Source organism: Pteropus vampyrus, unplaced genomic scaffold, assembly GCF_000151845.1.
Source record: "Pteropus vampyrus isolate Shadow unplaced genomic scaffold, Pvam_2.0 Scaffold118, whole genome shotgun sequence".
Taxonomy (NCBI): Eukaryota; Metazoa; Chordata; class Mammalia; order Chiroptera; family Pteropodidae; genus Pteropus; species Pteropus vampyrus.
Window position 1 is genome coordinate 624,652 of NW_011888899.1, and position 5,223 is coordinate 629,874.

A 5,223-nucleotide genomic window follows, 5' to 3' on the forward strand; every position below is an offset into this window, starting at 1 on the left:
AGGGGACAAGCAGGGCCGGGACGAGGGGACCGTCTGTACCGGTTAAGCCAGTCGCCTGGCGCTTCTCGGTCCCCACACGGCGGCGGCCGTGTGTGGTCCGCCTGGGAGGCGGCGGCGCGGTGGCCCCTGACGGCGCCTGTGGGAAAGGCCCGGCGCAGAACTGTGGACGAGGTGGTGCCCCCCTCTCTTTCTTTTTTCTTTTTCTTCCCTTCCTTCCGTCCGTCCTTCCTTCCTTCCTTCCGTCCGTCCGTCCTTCCTTCCTTCCTTCCTTCCTCTCTCTTTTTTTTTTTTTTAAGAAAAATAGCTCCCTCGTGCTTGTCTGTACCTAGAAATTTTCTGAAGCGAGACACAAGGGACTGTAAACAGCGATAGCTCCCAGGAGGGTCTGGGTTGGAAGGGAAGCGTCCTTTGTGTTGTGCACTTTTTTCTTAGATTGGATACATATTTTAAAATCACGTGCATGTATTACTTTTGTCATTAAAAACAATTAGTATTTCCAAACGAACCCTGAGCCAGTAGCTCAACGGGCCAGGTACTGTGGCCATGACTGAGTGCGGGGCCCCGGGCCAGCACCGGCCTGGGCCCTGGGGGGCTGATATGCCACTTCAGCCCCCACACTGCAGAGCTGAGCATTTCCAGGGTGCAGCGGACGCGGCGGCATTGCTCACCGAGTCAAAAGGCACGAGGGCCGGGGGCTTCGAGGGCCTCGTGGAGTAGGTGCGACCCCCCCCGAACAGTTTGGAAGTGTGGCCCCAAAAAGGGAGTGTTTGGTGGGGAAAGAGAGTGGACAATAACGCCCCCTTAGGCTGGAGAACCATTGGAATACTTTACACACGAGGGGCGTGCCGCAGCCGTGCCTGCCGCGGGGTCCGCAGTGTGACCGCATCCTCCTGGGCAGCAGGTGCCCCAAGCCGGCCGGCTGGCCCTGGAGGGGCCAGCAGACCTCGCCCTGTCCCTGTTCCTAGCCTCTGGGCGTTTAAGGGGGTCTCCTCATGCTGTTAGCCGAGACCCCGCGTGGGGAGCCGCTCTGTCCACCACACGCCCCATTCCACGTGCCATTGGAATCCCCGGGACCCTGGTCCTGGCTTCCGTCCTGGTCTGCACAGCCACTCGCCCCTGAGGAGTTCACTGGCCCCTCCTGTCCTTTGCCCAGAACCATTCTATGTTTTATGAATTAGCTTCCAGATTTGTATATGGCAGACTTTATTTACTCCTCATTCATTCGTCCTGACCATTTATTTTGACCCATTCAGCTCATGGCGGCCGTGTGTTTGTCACCGAGTGCCTGTCCTGAGCCACGAGCTGGGCGCTGTGGGTGCTGGTGGCGGGGCCTCGCTTGGCCAGGGCTGCAGAAGGGCTTCCCCTCTGTGCCCCTGGGAATAGGGAAAGTGACCGCCCACTCCTGGCGAGGCCTGAGCCAACACCGCAGTCGCTCCCTGGGAGTGTGTCATTCTCCTCTCTAGACCAACCCGAGGGTCTGCGTCCTGGGAACCAGCCTGCATTCTCCCAGAGGTGCTGCATCGCTCACCGCCAGTCACCCGCCACAGAAGCGACCGGCCCTCTCCTCCCTCCCTGTCCAGTCTAGTCCCCTCCTAGGGCAGTCATCTCCCAGGTCGTTGCTCTTTTAAAAGCCAAAATAGGAAGGATTAAAAAAATCACAAGGAATAAATGTCGAGCTCCCAAACCACGTGGCTTGGAGAGGGGAGGGCGAAGCAGTGGGGACACGGTGGGCCATGGGCCGGGCTCACGGGTCCCTCCGCCGCGGGTCGCTTCGGGAGAGTCTCACATCCATGATTTTGAAGCGAGGAGCATCCCCTCTGCAGGCCTGAAGTTGACACCGGAAAGGTCAGGTCAGGGAGGGTGGCCTCGGCAGCACGAGCAGCTGTCGCTCCCTACCTGCTTTTTCTAAGGGTGTCCGATCCCAGTCGAAAAAACAGGAGAATCCGCTAAACTAGCAGCCTTTGCCCCTGGGTGGTGCAGTCTCAGATTTTTTTATTTCTATATTTTTTGCACATTTAAGAGATGTCTCTTTTGGACATTGTTTCATAATCAAAAAAAGTCAACACTTTTAAAGCTGTCACAGATTTACAAAACTGTAGTGCTGACATCCCTGATTCTTTTTACCCACTTGTCATACACACAGTAAATGAATGAAGTCAATAAAATGTCATAAACATTTGTTCACTCCCTCCAGAAACTGAGATTTCTTAAGCCTCATTGTTGATTAGTGAGGTCATCGAGCCTTCTGAGCCCAGTGAGTTATGCTTTGTGGTCTGACTTCGTCATTCATGCTCCTAGATCGTCCCACGTGGAGGCGAGAGTCACCAGGCTGTCATTTTCAGCGTCCCTTCTGGACTGTGAAAATGTTCATTGCCACAGACGGTCCAGAGTTGCCAGCGCTGTTTCTGATTGGCAGTGCGTTACGGCTGAACATCGTTTATTTTTTTAGATGGGGGACGTGTCTGACTTTTCTAATCTCTACGGAAGCTTTGCCACTTTCTTAGTCATACAGTTCACTAAATCAACCTTCTCATAAAGGCAGGGTTTTATGAGAAGGCTGTATATTCGGAACAGCAAGATTTATGAGAGAAAGAGGGATGGGGGAGGGACCGAGGGAGGGAGGGAGGGAGAGACAGAGACAGAGACAGAGCGAGAGTCCCTTCTGTATAGCAAGACCATACTGACTGGTGCTCTTCAGAGGCATGTCTGTCAGCGTCTGAAGTGGATCAAGGGCAAAAGATAACTTTAGTGAAACCAGCAAGAAGCTTTCTAGGTGTGCTGTTCTGAGCATCTGTTAGAATTTTCCTGCGCTGATGAAATTGAGTTAGATGACTTGGGGTTAGGGCACTGTACCCCCATAGTTCTTGGAGGACAGAGCTACAAATGAAAGAGACAAGAATTCTTAATTCTTAATTCTTCTAACTACAATTTTTTATTAAAAAATTTTCCTTATTTTAAGAAATATGGAAATATAGTTTTTTTGACTTTAGAAGCACAAGTTCATTTAAGAAAGGCTTTAAGGAGCAATATATTTGGAGGGAGGACTAAGTTGAAATTCAGCAAAGATAAGTAAAGAAAATTAAAAATCCGGCAGCTTTTAATTTCAAGGTCTGTATTGACTAGGATGGCAACTTGAAAACATACATCCTGGATCTTAAAAAAATGAGAAAACATGTTTTTAAATGGGAAGTGAGATTTCTGAAGTTGAAAGGGTGATTGTTTTACACTTAAAATGTAATTTTTATGTTCATAGTTGTTCCCATTTAAATAATTGACATTTCTCTTCAATTATGTTTTCCCTTCCCAAAAATAGTCTTTTTTAAAAATACATAGTACATACTGTGATACATATTACAAATCCACACCGATGAAGCAGATGACACGTGTCTTCTGAGCTGGGTTGCTTTTCTCTATCCTGACGAGCTACATCATAAGGGAGACAAATCATTCCCTCTCTAAAGTTTGCAGTCCCAAAGGATCAGCCGTTCTGTCTTATCGGCCAGATCTCAATCCGGTATGTGGGGAAACCAGATGGGCTGGTTCCTGTCCCCTCCCATGGGGGCAGGTGCTTACCAGAGGCTGTTCTCCCCGATTTTGGTTCATGTGTGCTTTTTCTGGGGTGGGGGCACATCTATTGTATAAAATCAAGCACAGCTTAGAAGAGTCGAGTTCATTTCAGTTGGCTTTTCAAAATACGTGATTTAAAATTTCTCATTTGTTTCAGATAAATTGATACTAATTACTACGCACATGAATTTAGATAAATACCATCTCTATACATCTTTTTTAGTTTAATGTATATTTGTAAAAAGTAAAAACAGTGCAAAATAAGGTCGTGAGTTTAAAAACTATACATAAAACATTATTATTATTACTCTGTTGAAATGCAGTGGAGTCATAAAGCGTAGTGGGTTAGATAACAAACTGGCAGAGTGGAAACACTGCAGCCCGTCAGAAGGCACTTAGCAGCTTTAGGTTTTGCTTTGTATAAACAGCTGGAGGTTCAGGTTCAAGTTCTGCCCCAGGCAGCAGCTCTGTCCAGCACCTGCCATGTAGCTGGTAGATGCTGGGAGCTGGACGTGTGCTTTGTTCCCTGTGCCTTGGTCAGTGTGCCCTCCACAAAGTCACACCTCTTGGTGACTTGGGAGCAGGACCTTTGAGGAGTGAACAGCTCTGCCTCTCCTTGTCTGTGCCTGCCATATGTGAATGAGATCTGTACCTCGTCCCTACAGCCGCATGCAGTCAGCGAGGGAGGCTGCGTCCTGTTGACACTATGTGGTGAGGAGTGGGTGTGGACTGTGGACCGTGGTTCGTGTTGTAGTTCTAATCTGAGGGCCTGTTGTCCTGATTTGTCTTCTTAGCAAGTTGCAGTTGTGTTTCTGGGGCCTACCAAAGTGATTGGCAGCTTGTGGAGCGGATGGGCTTCTGGACTCGGCCAACCCAGGTTTTAATCTGTCTCTAATAACTTTGTGACCTTGGGCAAGGCACTTAATTTTTCTGAGTTTTACTTTCCTCATTTATAGATTGGAATAATAGTTTCTAGCTCACCTAGTTTTTGTGAGGATTAAAATCATAAAAAATGTAAAGTTAGTGAACTCTTCAAGCAGGTGGCGGTGGTTGAGAATGAGCACTTCAGGGGCTCAGAGCCCCAGACAGTGCAGGTTGGCTGGCACCCCGCTCTGTTTGAGAAAGGAGGGGAAGCCTGTCGAGCCCACGTGGCGATGGACTTGATCACCACCTGCAGGTGGGTGGTCTTGCAAGACGTGCTCCCCGAATCCAGGGAATGCCCTGAGGAGTGGGGGCAGGACCACAGCAGGGGCACCAGGGGGAGCAGCGCAGGACCCCGGTTGCCTCTAAGACTTTGCCGTAGCCTCCGTGTTCAGAATTTAGGGCATGTTACTCGAAGATTTCCTTTAATTTAGGTTTCTTCTTAAGTGATATTTTTTCCCCTTCATTTGTAGATTAAAAATTTTTGCCTCGTTCCTTTATTGTTAGAAAAGCAGGCGTGTGCTGCATGGATGCAGAAGTAAACTTAGGTAAATGCAGGGAAGGGGGGAGCAATGTAAATTCCTGGGTTTGCAGGGTGATTTAGCAAATTTACAAAGTATCCCCTGTAAGAGGCTTTCATGTGCTGTTTTCCATTGTTTTTTGATCATCATTCGGATCTTTTAAAACTGGCAGTTGTACATTCAGAGCTGTGGCGGGCCCCTCCACACTCTGGAC

At 49.0% G+C, this 5,223-nt stretch overlaps 1 protein-coding gene across 5 annotated transcripts in view; it reads left to right on the plus strand.

Annotated features, from left to right (window-relative positions):
- Positions 1–5,223, plus strand: part of LOC105296092 (syntaxin-16) — a 57,608-nt gene that overhangs the window by 10,745 nt on the left and 41,640 nt on the right. The window lies entirely within an intron of this gene.